The sequence below is a fragment of the Mustela nigripes genome, chromosome 12 (genome assembly GCF_022355385.1).
Source record: "Mustela nigripes isolate SB6536 chromosome 12, MUSNIG.SB6536, whole genome shotgun sequence".
NCBI classification, from domain to species: Eukaryota; Metazoa; Chordata; class Mammalia; order Carnivora; family Mustelidae; genus Mustela; species Mustela nigripes.
In genome coordinates, this window is record NC_081568.1 from 83,791,494 (window position 1) to 83,807,463 (window position 15,970).

General features: G+C 40.0%; 1 protein-coding gene across 9 annotated transcripts in view; it reads right to left on the minus strand.

Annotated features, from left to right (window-relative positions):
• The window catches only part of JAKMIP2 (janus kinase and microtubule interacting protein 2), a 173,003-nt gene that overhangs the window by 83,208 nt on the left and 73,825 nt on the right, over nucleotides 1–15,970 (minus strand). For 2 of the 9 annotated variants that reach the window (XM_059417870.1, XM_059417863.1), the window contains exon 2: nucleotides 14,773–14,941. The exons of the other annotated variants lie outside the window; for them this stretch is intronic. The gene's annotated coding sequence lies outside the window, so the exon portion shown is untranslated. The remainder of the gene's footprint in view (nucleotides 1–14,772; nucleotides 14,942–15,970) is intronic. 9 annotated transcript variants of the gene reach the window in all.

Genomic DNA, 15,970 nt, shown 5'->3' on the forward strand with positions numbered 1-15,970 from the left:
GCTATGAGTTCCACCTCTCTGTTTAATAGAAGTGGATCATGGATAAATTTCTAGTTATCTAGGACTCAATATACCTCATCTCTGAAATGGGGTTGAGGGGAAGGGGGATATAATATAGGACTATGACATCAGACTATTTGACAATTAAATGAAAAAGTGTGATAGTCTCATAGAGTTCATGACAAACAGTTACCACTTACTGAGTGCTCTCTTTGTACTAATGGCTAAGGTGGAGGAAACAAAATCACCTATAATAGAAGTGCTATCCTCAACATCCTTAAATTGAGTAAGAATGATGGAAGATATGCAAAAAATAATAATTCAAGAGCCACATTTAAGGAAGGCCTCAAATATGAACAAAGCTATTCTTATTCTTGGTTCTCTACGGACTCATTTAGGCACCGACACAAAACCTGAGAGAGGGAGACCACACAATTCTTTGTCAGATGTATGGCCACATATTTGGACGAGAATGTGGCCACTATTTATTGAGCACTGTTCTTGGCTTTTCATAGATGTTAAAAAACCCAAGCATCATTCCTATCCTCCAGTGGCCTCCAGCCTATAAAAGGAGACAGGTGTTTATAAAGAAAGAACAAGTTCTAGAAAGCCATGACTGATATAGTTGGTAAATGCTGGATAGTGCCTTACTTTGGATTAAGGAGGACAAACACTTATTAGAGAACATGTCATGTGAGCTGAGCCTGAATGAGGCTGAGTATCTTACTGGGTTCTTCCTCTGTGCCAGGCACTCTGCTAAGGTACACTAACGTTAGGTACTAACTCATTGAACTGTTCCAATTCGCCCTTTCAGATATTTACTCTTATTATTTCTTAGACAGATAACTGAGGATAAGAGAGGTTAGTTAACTTGAAAAAGTTACACAGTTAAGAAATGGCAGAGCTGCAACTCAAAGACACATCTGTCAGCAGTCTCCAAAGCTGCTGCTAGTGTTTTTTGTTTGGTTTGGTTTTTTAAGAGAGAAAGAGCATGCACATGCATGGGCCTTGGGGAGGAATAGAGGGAGAGGGAGAAAGAGAATACCAAGCAGTCTCCACACCCAGCAAGAACTGACACCCAGCGGGTCTCACAATCCTAAGATCATGACCCAAGCAGAAATCAAGTAGGATGCCTCTACCTTCTTAACACATTAACACTTTCTTGAAAGACAGGAAGAGTTCAGCTCTGGTTGTAAGTAGGCTAAAGAGATGGCAAAGGTGTGCAAATATCCGCTGGGGGCTTACAAAATAGAATGGTAGAACGTAGTGGTTAAAAGATTGGACTCTGAAATCAGAAAAACTGGCTTTGAATGAACCTTCCTAGCTGTATATTCTTAAGAAATTACTTAAACTCTCCAAGCTTCTGTTTCTTTATTATAATATGGGGAAATGGATATATTTACTGCACTGAGCTCTTGCAAGGAATAAATGAGCTAAAATGTGTCGAATGATTAGTAAATTATTATCACCATCATTACCATGGTTATTATTTTTCTGTTTTTCTAACTATCCATGAAAAGCCAGCTTAGGTTTTAAAAGAAGAAGAAACACATTTATCACCTGTTCATGTTAAAAAGACAGGCAAGGAAAAGCACAGAGATCCCTGGGAAGTCTAATGGAATTCATGGTTATGCTTTTCAGGGACCTGCGTTGACAGGATCAGTATGCCCAGGAGTCTTGGCTTTGTCGCTGGTTTTGCCCTAAGCTATAAGCTGGATAAAGTCATTATTAATCTTGGAGTTTCCAATAAGGCTGTTGCCTTGGAGTCATGATTTGCAAAGCAACTGTAATACAAGAGGGCTAAAGTTCATATGTGTGAAGCTAAAAGCTTCACCACTGCTCTGTGATTAATATTTGGGTATGTCCACTCTACCAAAGCCTTGGGAGTTTGTTTCGGCCATTCCCCCTTTTTTTCTAAAGATGATGGCTTGAGTCAAATGTTTTAATGTTTAAAATGAATGAATTAAACTGCTTGCTTGATTCCTAGTGACCTGGCCAAGATACATTAGCACTCCTTAAACCTTTATTCAAGCAAAAAGTCTCACTACGCATTCATGAATCAGACACAGCAATTTGATATAAAAGACAGGAGGCTGCTGTTTAAGCCAGTCCAACCCTGGAGTCTTAGTTTCCCTATATAAAGGGAATGTGGTGGTGTGGCTACAGAGTCCCAGACTTTACCCATTAAACATCTGTTAGAAGAAAAGGAATCTGAATGGCTGACATTCAGCATGGTGGTGATAATGCATGTTCAGGATTGTAGGGTACCAGGCGTACATGTTTCCTTATGTTTGTTTTTCTCTCTCTCTCCTTGTCATGCCCTCTTTATCACCTAATAATAGTAGCAATTATTATTATAAATTATTTAAAGCTAACATGTTAAGGGACACCTGGGTGGCTCAGTTGGTTAAGCCGCTGCCTTTGGCTCAGGTCATGATCCCAGGGTGCTGGGATCAACCCCCAAGCCTGGAACCCTGCTCAGCAGAGAGTCTGCTTGTCCCTCCATCTCCCTGCACCCGTCTGTCCTCTCTTTCTCTCAAAACAAAAACAAAAACAAAAACAAAAAACCCCCCAAACTTATTACTCCCAATGAATGTGGTTTTCTTTTTGATCTCAGGTTTAAAACTTCACATCAGAAATGTACTTCATAACATGTAGAATAAGAGAGCGCTCTCAGCACACATATAAGAGACATCTAACCTCTTTAAGAGGGCTTCTGAGGAAACTTGGTAGAAGTGATGTCAAATCTGGGATCCAAAGCAAAGAGGATTCATCCAGAACTGTTCCAGCCCGCAAACCCTTGGCTCTGCTCATGCATGCCTTTCCCTTTCTCAACATCCTGGTGAACTCCATCCTATGCATCCTTTTTTTTTTTTTTTAAAGATGTATTTATTTATCTGTGGGGCGAGGGGCAGAGGAAGAGGGAGACAGAGTCTCAAGCATACTCTGGGCTGAGCACAAAGCCTGGCAAGGGCTCCATCTCATGATCAAGGGATCACAACTTGAGTGGAAACCAAAAGTTGGTGGCTTAACTGACTGCACACACCCCCCCATACTTCCTTCCAAGCATCCTTTAGGGACCAGGTCTGATGGAATCAGTTATTCCCTCATCTGGGTTTCCATTTTCACTTTGAAGATACTTTATTAAAGTATTCAGCACTCATTCCTCAATTCATTTACTCATCAATTGACATAAACTGATGAAACATCTTGAGCAGGGGATGTCTGTGCTAAACTTAAGAGACAGAGTCCTTTTTCTTCCCAGAGGAGGAATCAGCAGTTTGTACAGTGAGACAGTTGCATATATGATAGTAGATAGGAATCACGGGCATCTTGGTGGGTCAGGAAGGACTGCTTAGGGAAAGCACACACACACACACACACACACACACACACACACACACAAAATGTGCCAGCAAAGGATTGGAGGAAGAAATAAGAATGTCCCCAGTTGGGGCGCTGGGTGGCTCAGTGGTTTAAGCCTCTGCCTTCGGCTCGGGTCATGATCCCAGGGTCCTGGGATCGAGCCCCGAATCCGGCTCTCTGCTCTGTGGGGAGCCTGCTTCCTCCTCTCTCTCTCTCTGCCTGCCTCTCTGCCTACTTGTCACCTCTATCTGTCAAATAAATAAATAAACCTCAAAAAAAAAAAAAAGAATGTCCCTGGTGGACAGAGCACTGAGTATGAAGGTCTTCATGTAAAAGAGAATATGAACGATGCTATAGAGAAACATACAGGCAAGAGCTTGGAGGGGAAAAGCAATCTTTTCAGAGAGACAGGCAGAGAGCAGCTGGTGGAGGACAGTTTCAGCTACATTAAAGGAGATGGACTTCACACCCATAGCATGTGTAGTTACTGAAAGATTCATACAGGTAAGTGGCCTGACCACATTTTGAATTCAGTAACAATCCTCTGGCAACTGAGGATGGAACAGACTAAAGGGGTAAAAGAAATGCAGAAAGTTTAGAGCCTGTGGTCATAATTCATTTAGACTGTAGTTATTTTTCATTTACACTGTATTTATTTTTTAGGTGACTAAGTCCCACTTAAGGGTAAAACTGTGTTTTATCCACCTTTGTCCTTAGGGGACCTGTCAAGTGACCACCATGAAGTCCAACTGAATTAATATTGATCTGAATCCGAGGAAAACACTGAGATTGAAGGATGTGTTTCACAATTTCTATGAAGATCATTTATAATTAGGTCTATTATGGGAAATTTCTTTTACTTTGCAGGAGCCCTTGAATGACTGTTTTGATTTCAGGCAAAAGTTAAAGCTTGGTGTAACTGTTAAATAAACAAGAAAATTAAATGAATTTTTATTTAAGCTATGTGTTGAGATTTCATAATCCTTGCTGCTATCCATCATACTCCCAAGCTTAATTTCACTCCTCAGCACTGAGTAAGTCATCTTGCACTGTACTCTTTTGTCTGGGTTTAGAAGGCTTTCATAAGGGCTAGTTAAGCAAAGTAAATCTCTCAGTGCTATATTATCTTATTTGCATTGTCTTTTCTTTCTGAATTCAAAGTATTTCACAGCTGTTAGAACAAGAAGTACCAACCTCATTGCACATAGGGAAGAAATCCCAAGCAAAGCAGGAAACTATTACATATTCAAGGTCAGATAGCAAGAAGTATGCCTCAGAGACCCTTCCCCAAGGCAGGCATTCAACCTGTATGTACATCTTATTAAAGACAAACTGGTAGATTAAGTTAAAGAAGAAAACCTGAATCACTGAAAGAAGTGGTCTTCAGATAATCATAAGTGATAGCAAGCTTTTCTATTTTAGGTATAACTGAAACATATATAACTTATTCTGTTTCCTTGTTTTCAAAGACCTTGAATTAAAAAAAAAAAACTATCATAAAGGCACTTTTGCAAAGTGTCACACAGGAGCAGAAATTCTATATATAGGAGGTCAATCAGGTGTGCCTGCTATTAAGAAAGGGGGGTGCAGAACAGTATCTGTATTAAGATATACACTAGGGCACCTGGGTGGCTCAGTCAGTTAAGTGTCTGCCTTGGTCTCGGGGTCATGATCCTAGGGTTCTGGATTGAGCTCCACATAGATTCCCTGCTGAGCTATTCTCCCTTTGCCCACTCCCCCACCTCCTCCCCCCTCGTCCTCTCTCATACTCTCTCAAATAAATAAAATCTTTAAAAAAGAAGATTTATGCTGATTAATATGACTTAAGTAGAAGCACATCAAGTTTGAATAAAACAACTTCTGGATATACTGTGTGGTTTGAGTAGAACTGCATTTAATTTTCCACATTCTACTGAAGAGAACCTGGCTATCACTATTTTTCATATGTTATAAGACATTTATGATGTAGTATAATATTACAGAGCAATACAGACTATTCTATTTTTTAAAAGATTTAATTTATTTATTTGACAGAGAAAGAGATCACAAGTAGGCAGAGAGGCAGGCAGAGAAAGAGGGGGAAGCAAAGAGCTGAGCAAAGAGCCCAATGCGGGGCTTGATCCCAGTACCCTGAGATCATGACCCAGGCCAAAGGAAGAGGCTTAAGCCATTGAGGTACCCAGGTGCCCTGAGACTATTCTTTTTTTAACATTTAGGATTCTGTTTTGGATTCTGTCCCAAAGGCCAATGTATAACTACTTTTTTTTTTTCATTTGATGGGATCTTGGAACCAAGACCGTAAGAAGGATTAATGGAAGGTAGTTAGCCTAACCCCAATGTTAAGTTATATGCTTATAAGGTTATAAGGTAATATAATTTTATATTATATTATAAGGGAAATAATTTTAAAAACAGATCAACAACTCTCTCTCTCGAACCACAGTTAAACCATAGTTACTATGTTAGAGTTGAAGATGATGCACAATGTTTGTACCAAACAAAACTGCATGTACTATGTGCCAGAGGAGTGGGGAAAACACACACACATATGTACACACACATGGACAAGAGAAAGTGCAGCAGGATGGCAAGGACCATCTTTCTCTGGCTCCTTGCTGAATTTCAGTGCCTAGCACAGTGCCGGGCACAAAGTAGATGCTGAATAAGAATTTCTCAATAATTCAATGACTTCAGGAACAGAGAAGTCCTTATGGTTAAGGCTGGGCCATGAAGGATGAAGAGGAGGAATCAAGGACAGACAGGTAAGAGTGGGGAATAAAATACAGATCACAATGTCTGATGGGCAAAGTTAATTGTGGGGAACCAATGGACGGACAACTGGAAAAATAAAGATAGAGTAAATCATGCATGTGCTGACTGCCTAGATACTGAATTTATGTATTTTTTAATAATTACAAAGAATCTGATAAACATTTTTAAGAGGAGAGACATGATCCATTTTTTTTTTTAAAGGAAGATTAATCTTGAAGTTGTGTGTGGGGCAGAATGGAACAGAAAGGACTAGAAGTTAGAGGTCCAGATAGGAATCCACTGCCAATATTCAGAGAGAAAGGGAGGACTTTGGATTAGGATGGAGGGCTTTTTCTTTCTTAAGCTAAAAGAACTCTTATTCATCTCCCCACCATCATTTTCTTCATCCTCACTCAAAACCTTTTCTCTTTATTGAGCACTCAGGATGTGCTGGGCACTGCACAATGCATGTGCACCTGCCCATTTCAAACTTAAAGCAAGCTATGAGACGTACGTGCTTACTGTTCTCCATTTATCGTTGAAAGAACTAAGTTGACAGGAGACCCGTTCCCTCACTTAAAGTCACAGAGCAAGGTAAATGGTATAACTAAGGTGTGTGTGAGCCTGAAGCTTCTTACAGACTTGAGTCCCTATACTTCTCTCATCTGGTGTGTAGTGTTTGAAGAGTCCACATAATATGCTCATTTGGGGAAGTAATGCCAGAAAGAAGAAAAGATCAAAAATGACAACCAACACTTGTACCTCGAACATTAGAAGAATGTGGTACCATCCACAAACTTGCAAAGATGAAAGGAGTCACACATGTGCTTAGAAATATTAAGACCTAATATTTTCAGGGTGCTTAATATAAGCCAGGCAGTATACTAAATAACATATATTCATTTTCTCATTTAACCCACAACATTAAAATACTACAGATTGCGGGGGGAAGCCCAATGCAGATTGTGCAACAGAAGTGTGCTGGAAGCCAACAGCAAAGTCAAGACATAACATGGACAGCCTCGCTCCAGAGCCCATTTGCCCAGTCACTATGCTGTACCAGAAACATGTTAGTTTGTTTTTAGAGAAATCACATTTCAGGGTGCACAGTAGTATCTTTTAATTATTTATTATTTACCCACTTTTAAAATTTTTCTCCCACCTATTCGAAAACAATTCCCAAGGCCTCAATCAGATAAACGCACTTCAACATAATGAGATTTAAGACATTTAACACGAAGTCGACAGTACGTGTATACACATGTATAGAGATAGGTGTTTAAATTGCAATAGTTTTCTTTGAGTAGTAGATGATGGGAGATTTAAGTTTAAACTTCTTAAGGCTTTTCTTCTCCCTCTCCAAGATTTCTTTAATAATTGTTATATAACTTCCATAATCTGAATGAAATAATGTTTCTTGGGGTGGGGGTGGGGGAAGAAGAATTCAGTGAGAAAAGAGGAGCAAACAGAAAGTAAGAGCAGAAAACGAGCTAGAGCCGGGAGCGAGGCTGGAATACATAGGCATGCGTTCAACATCATATGATGAAAAGCTGAAATTAATGCAAGCATAGAGATTTTTGTTCCTAAATCGGAAATGCTGTGGACTCTAAAATGCTCTTTCTCTTTGCTGAAAAGTGAACCAGCCATTAGACAAAGCAAGTCACAGCACAACTGTTAGCTCCATAAAATCAACAGCTGAAATCAACAAGATCAGATTCTGAACAGATGTCAGGCCCCTTCTCAGGAAGGAACTATCCAGTCAATTTAGATTGGACCTTGAATAAATCATTTCTTGGAAATCACTGGGAACACTGTATTTTTATCAAACCTACTTTTCTCTTTCTTTACTGTCCGCCAACCTTGTCTGTGTATACTTCACAGACTCAGGAGTGCAGATCACTCAGGGAAGTAAACTGTATTACCTATGAAATTAACTTTTCTTCCTTCAATATCTCTATCACTTTTTGCTTCATAGAGGCAGAGAATTTCCTGGGTTTATTCACCACTTTTAACCCCACTGCTTAGCACAGAGCCTGACAGTAGGTATTCAGATATAAAAATGTTTATTGAGTTAAGTAAATGAAGCCAAAATGGAATTTTCAACAGCAGAAGTAAAGAACTCTTTCAACCCACAAAATATTTATGTTGTTCTCCCAAATAAGGACTATTATAGAAGGAGGTGTAATTCACAATCTACTTAATGGTAATGCCATTTTACCCCATGTTAAACTCTGGAGTATATTAATAGCATCTAACTACTTAGAAATTTAAGCAATATACTTTCAAATGTAAGCAATTTACTTCTAAGAAACACATTTTCCCCCTAGTACTTTCTTTGACTTATTACTTCCTGACACAAAAAGTAGGAACTACGATTGCTCATTTAAGGTTTGAAACCACTTCTATAGACAGTCTTACTAGGAAAAGTAGTTTCAAAGGTTCAGATTTTTTTCTCCACATGGACCTTACAGGAAATTCTGAGAGCCAAATTTCCTCTTTGGATGGTAAGCAATCTTTGACAGTTCCAAAATTCTGGGGCCCTAGCTTATGACATTCTAGATCATAATAGCATTTGTATAGATAATTATTAAACTTCATCTGCTTACTTACCTCATACTGTGACAGATGAATGCTACTGCTACTGCTAATCATCATCATTACTATTATTGGCTATTTACTACTGCTAGCCGCTGTGCTAAGCTATTTAAAAGCATTATCTTTTATTTGACGTGGGTGTTAAAAGTCATCTAGTCCAGCCCTAAATGTATGATTTATGAATCCTCTCTACAACTCCCCACTGGGAGACACCAACATTCAAATAAAGAACTGCAGGCCTGAAGATGTGATGAGTTTTGGAACAGAGAAGCAAAGCAGACACTATCAGAGCACAGAGGAGATCCAGTTCCTTGGGGAGGACTCAGGCTGCTTCTAACAGAAGGTACGGCTGAGCTGAGTCTTGAAAGATGAGAGAGCACTTGTCATATGGTTGAAGGAAGAAGGAGGAACTGAATAAATATAAGATTTGGTAAGAATCACAGATGTACCGAGACTTTTGATTAACTGGAGGATGTGAGGATGGGGAAGGAGAAGGAATTTGGAAAGGGCTCATTTTCGTATCTGATATTAAGCTCATCTGAATTCTTACTTTTCAAGTAAAACTTTCAATTTGGGATGAAGGGTTCCAGATTCTGATCTGTACAGTGAAAAATTGTTAAATAATAACTCTTAAAATCTTTCTGTATGTCAAGCACTGTACTTACCATTACACATTTATTATTTCACAAAAACAAATTAATAAGATAGATATCATTTTTCCACTATACAAGAGAAGAAATTAAAATTTAGTATTTGCCCAACTTTACTCAGCTCTTGTATCTATGAGCCACTCGTTCAGTCAGTTGTTCCTCGAGAACCGGTGAGGTGTCTGTCAAAATTTGAAAGTGGGTCAGCCCGATTTGAAAACCATTTGTTTTAACCACTACACAGCACCTGTCTCTGCCTTAGCATCAGAAAGAGAATCTATATTTTTTCCTCTTCTCATTTATTAGTTTTTAAAGTTGTTTTTTTGTTTTTTTTAATTTGAGAGGGGATGGAGAGAGAACAAGCAGGGAGAGGGGCAGAGGGAGAGTGAAAAGCAGACTCCCCGCTGCACAGAGCGTCTGACTCAGAACTTGATCCCAGGATCCTGAAATCATGACCTGAGCCAAAGGCAGATGCTTAACCAACTGGGCCACCCAGGTGCCCCTCACATTTATTATTATCTTTACCACTCTCAAATGACTCAGGAACAAGTCATAGTCTAGAGAAGTCAAAGTGTGAGGCTACTAAACACATTTCTTGTCCAGAGCATGACAGAGATTTAACACAAAGCTGTGTATCATTATTTTAGCTATGCTCTGAATGCCAACTGAGTTCACTGCTTAGGTCATTTCACTGATAAACCCCATTTTTCAGGGCACTTATAATCTAGCAGTTAGTGCTCGCTTCGGCAGCACATATAATCTAGCAGTTAACAGGAGCACCTGGATGGTTCAGTGGGTTAAGCCTCTGCCTTCTGCCCAGGTCATGATCTTGGGGTCCCAGGATCGAGCCCTGCATTGGGGTCTATGCTCGGCAGGGAGCCTTCCCCCCCCCCCCACCGCCTGCCTCTCTGACTACTTGTGATCTCTGTCAAATCAATAAATAAAATCTTAAAAAAAAAGAAATCTAGAAGTTAACATTTTTTCCTGTGTGAAATAGGCGAAGACAAGGGAGTACTTTATTCTAGCAAAATAGTACACACAAAATAGCTATTAAGTCTTAAATGATCAACATGAGAGAGATAACTAGGTAAGATGGGATTTGAAGTCTAAATCTAGGGCTGTGGTGGAAAATCTAGGGCTTCGTACAGAGACTGACAAAATATAACCGATAGTGGTAAATAGGAATCATTAGTATTTTCTTTGTGTTCATGCAGATGGGGTAACGGAGACTTCGTGAAGGCACACAATTGGCTTGCAGCCCAGAGCTGGTAAGTAACGGAGTGAGGCTATCCTCCAAGCTGTTTCACTGGAAAGCCCATTGTCTTGGCTCTATCTCTACAGTACCTCCCTCTTAGGGAGCTGGTGAAAACGACATGGAATAACACAGGTAAAGGGTTTAGCAGAGCATGTGTCATATAAGCACTCTCTTTAAAATCAGTTTGACGTCTGAACATTTAATTGCTGCCAATCACTGTTTTTGGCCCTGAATAAATACAATAAAATATATAAAATAGATGTGTGGCTCATGGAGCTACTGTGTTACATGGGAGAAACACACAATAAGCATGATAAATAAAGGCGTAAGTACTATGCTGGATGATGACAAAGTGCTATGGGGGAAAAAAAAACAAACCATAAAGCACAGAAGTGACAGGAAGTGTCCAGGTGGGGTTGTAACTTTAGATAAGGAAGTCTAACCAAATAGGTGCTATTTGTCCAATGGCAGGAAGAGGGGAGGCATGCAGATGCCTGGGTGGTGTGGGGGTAGAGGGGGAGCACTACAGGCAGAGGGCGCAGCAAGTACAGGAGCTCCTCAGCAGGAGCGGACATCCCAGTTCCAGGAACTGCAGGCAGCCAGCTAGGCTGGACCGAATGAGCAAGCGAGGAGAGCAGCCAAGTTGAGGGCAGACACGAATGGGAGGGCAGTGTGTGCAGACCATGCTGTGCTTTTTAGGCTACTTTACATCAGCTTGGGCTTTTACTCAGCATGAGGGCCCACTGGGGATGCCCTGATCTGACTCAGGTTTTAGCATTTCACTGCAACAGGAAGAGCAGAAGAACTGGTGGCATGCATGACGCACAGAGGTTTGGAGGCCTCGGGAAAAATTCAGGTTTGAGCTGGTGGTGGCTTAGGCAGGGGTGGGAGCTGTGGAGGCAGTGAGAAGGATCAGATATAAGCTGCTGTTAAGCCTTCTTAAATTGGCATCTGGCCAAAATTACAACCTGGTCTATCGGTTTTTAAGCTGAGATGAGAAACCACAGAGGCCTGAGGAAGCTTTAAATAATGTGCTATATTCTTTGTCTTTGAAACATATTAAAAACTCCCAGTCTAAGAAAGGCATTATGCCAGGCACTGCAGATGAAAGAGATGAGGGTGACTATCCCTGTCCCTTTAAAAACTTAACTCTATTAAGAGGACAGTATACTTGACTATAAGCAGCACAGTGTGGCCATATGCATCCCTCCAATAAATATACTGGGTGAGGTTTTAGCTGGAGATAGATGAAATCCTGCTCTTGTGGGGTTTATATTCTAGTAGAGTGAAACAAAAAAATTAGCAAGAAATAGAAATTATACAGCAAATTAAAAGGCAATAATGAGGGACTTCAAAAAGAGCAAGCCCATATCTGTGCAACACTCTTAACACTGAAAAATTATGAACAATGTAATGTCCATGTAAAAATAACTGGCTTAATAAGGTGGTATGCAAAAGTTTAAAAATACATAAGTAAATCTAATGAATCAATGAGACTAATTTTACTTTCAGACAGATAATAAAGAGCAAGATAATGAGTGAGAGAAAAAGCCCGATGTTACACACACACACACACACACACACAAAATCTGTATGTACACATGTACGTATATAAAGCCACAGTATATTCTGGAATGACAAATGATAGGGTGAAAGGCACCACCTTGTTTAGGAATCAAAAAGGCTTTCTAGATTTGAACCCTGTGGAGAATGTAGTTCCAATTCTTTTTTTCCCAACCATGGGCCAGTCCATGGGCAACCATCCTCAGCTCTGTGGCTTTGTGGCCACCGCACAATCCATTGGTAGCCCTCTGCCCCACATTGGCAACAGCTCTGACAATTACATATTTTGATCTACTCCAAAAAAGCTGAGACCCTTAAAGAGGACAGGGTTGGTCCTGGGTGAGTACAGGGTTTCTTGTTTTTCTCCTGTCTTCCAAGGCATTCCTGGGGGCTTGGATGTGACCAGAGCCCCTACTGGCCTCCTTTCTCAGGCTCTGCCACCATCTCCTCGAGCAGTGCCACGGTCCATTCTGTCTGTCCACCCCGCCTCAAACCCCTCCCCGGATCACAGATCACTGTGTTTGATCAACCACTTCTGCCAATGTGCTAGCAGATTAGGTTTGTGTTCACAAACTCTCCTAACCCACCAACGCATGAGTTTTATTTTAAAAAGCAATTTAGGAGGCACAAGTATTGCATGAGATTGTGTATGAGGAAACTAGCTGTTCCCCATAAACCACTGTATTAAATTGAGTTATTAAAATGATTATTAACTCTCCCACCCTTTCCACGGTACACACATTAAATGTTATGATTATTATTAACCTTCTCACCTCCTCCACAGTATACACATTGGGAAATGCTATTACTAAGCCCCAGTCCTGCTCCTTCTGTCACTGGGAAGGCATTCACAGAAACTGTGCTAGGCTTAAAGGCCTAGGATTTTAGTCCTCCCTATTCCTAAGCTGCCTAATAGTCTCTCTCCTTATTTATCTATCTACCTATTTATTTATTTCATTTCAATTCAATTAGCCAACATATGATACATCATTAATTTTTGATGTAGTGTTCAAAGATTCCTTAGTTGAGTATAGCACCCACCACTCATCACATCATGTGCCCTCTTTATTGAGCATCACTGAGTTACCCCAACTCCCCCTCTTCCACAACCCTCAGTTTGCTTCCTGGAGTCAAGAGTCTCATATATGGTTGTCTCCCTCTCTTGCTTTTTCCCCTTCAGTTTTCCCTCTCTTCGCTTATTGTCCTCTGCACTATTCCTTATGTTCCACATATGAGTGAAAATTGTATGGAGGTCCCTCAAGACCTTAAAAATAGAGCTTTCTTCTTATTTATAAGCTTACAAGGTATTCGAACATGCTTTATCTCATTGATATTCACAATGAGACTGAGGCAGACCCTAGTGTTCCCACGTTAAGATAAGAAAACAGGCTCAGAGCATGCAGTCGCTCACCGGTCTTGCTACAAGGCTGGGAGGTAACCTAACTTATCTCCTTACAAACGCATGTTCATGTACCACAACCCAAGCTTCGTCCCTGAAGGAGGTTTTGGCACACAGATTTTCTCTCCTGTAGCCTTGCCCAGAACAAGGGAGTGTTTCCCCTCCTACTTAAGAACACATGAGGGTGCTGCTGGATTAGGAGGATGCGAAAGAAGGAGCCTGGGAACCAGGGTGAAGACTACCTGGTTTGCAACTGTCCACATCTTGTGTGAGGACATCTGTATGTGAGCCCACTGGCCACACCTGCAGGTGCACACTCCTGAGCTTTTTGGCTCCTGTGTTTCCCTGCACAAGTGTCTGTTTCTGGATCCTTTTTCAAGTAGAATGCTCCCTGACACATCACATTTCCGTTGCAGGTCCTCTCTTCCTTAAATTCTAATGACATCAGCTTAAATGTAACTGACTCAAGGAAACTGTTGTAGGTTGAATGTGCTCCTAAAAAATTATGGCCAAGTTCAAAGTCCCGGTACCTTTGAATGTGACCTTATTTGAGAACAGGCTCTTTTGCAAATGTAAGCAATTAAGAGGAGGTCTTACTGGATTAGGGCGAGTCTTAATCCAGTGAATAGTGTGCTTTTAAGAAAAGGAAAATTTGCACACACAGACACATACAGGAAACAATGCCTGGATGAAGGAAGCAGAGATCAGAGTCCTGCATGGACAAACCAAGGAATGCCAGGGATTGGCAGCAACCACCAGAAGCTTGGAGAAAGGCACAGAAGAGACCTCAGAGCCTCCAACTCTGGTGACATCTGGGTTTCAGATTTCTGGCCTCCTGAACTGAGAAAGAATATATCTTTGTTGTTTTCATCACCCACTTTTTAGTAATTTGTTACAGTAGCCCTGGGAAGTCTTCCTGTTTTTTCCAGATCCGGCCAGGTTCTTCTCCTATACATTTTCACAGCATTGGCTATTTTCTTCTAAACAGCGTTATATCACAGTATATTAATATTTTTAAATCAATATTTATTGCCCCACTAAAATGGAAGCCCTGTGAAAATAGATTATGTGGGGTTTTGCTCACTATAGTGACAATCATAAAAACAGTACAGTCTGCAACAAAATATTTTTTAAATAAAAGAAAGAGGGAATGAATGATTAGATTGATGAATGCAAGAAGAGAGCAGAGCACTTACAATTTTGGCCTGAGGGTTTGGGAGAAGCGTGCACCTGAAAGCAAAACAAAGATCTCTCTCTCCATCTCTCTTTGTCACAGAACTGTCTCTCTTCCCTCTCTCAATCTCTCTTTGTCTCTCTCTCTTGCTTGTGCCAAGTTAGATTCAGAACATTTGTCTTTTTAAAAATCTGTGGGGAATGAAAAGATTGACAAGACAGTTAATATCAGGGAAAACTGTCAACTCTAACACTGATGATAAACACTGTAAAACTGTGAACAATGAAAACAAATGATCTCTTTCTACCAGTTAGAGAAAGTAGAAACTCTTTTTGTCTTATCAAACAGCACAACAGTAACTATTTGTACCATTAATTTTGTATGCAATCTAAAATGGCAGACAACTTTTATTTGATGAAAATAGTAAAAATCAGACATATTTTTCTATCTATAGAGTTAGCTATTTATAAATATACTCATATATCTTAAAAATTACAGAAAAAAATGATGTTGTACTGTGTTTAAGGGCAAAAGCTTTAGAGTCAGAGCCCAGGCAAAAAGACCAGCTTTAACGAAATACAATGACTACATTGGGCTTGGACACATTATTTAACTTGTCTCTGCCCAGCTTTTAATTTTGCCTCATAGGGTTGTAGTTTGGATGAAATCAGCTAATATATGCAAATACATACAAGAGTAATTGGCACACAGTAAAACTCAATACATTTTAGCATTCTTATTACTATTAGACATCTGACGTTTGATGAGACCTTGGTGAGTAGTCATTGAGATAATCTCATCCATTTATGTCATAACTATAAATTACAAATCATTTTCTTTTTTCAACTTTCAGAATTAAAAAGTGATGAACAAAATAGGCTGGTGAGTGATGCGTGGGGTTAGGAATGGTGAAGAGATTTTGAAAACACTTTTCTTTGTAATAAGAAGATGCTGAAAGCTTAATTATTTTGGGGGGTGACAGGGAGTAGGGGGGGATATAATAAAATGTCCAAAAAAATGGAATTATAATGCCTTATTTCCATTTTAGTGGAGGCATTGACTTATTTTTATGGTAATTTAAATTAAAGTTTTTGTCCTTTAGTCCCAGTCTTGCCAAGTCACAATTTCAAAGGATTTTTAAAAACTTGGGTATAATGGCTTATGTGGTTTAAAGACTTAGAATTTCAATTAATTTGGGGGTTGAACTTCTGATTAGACAT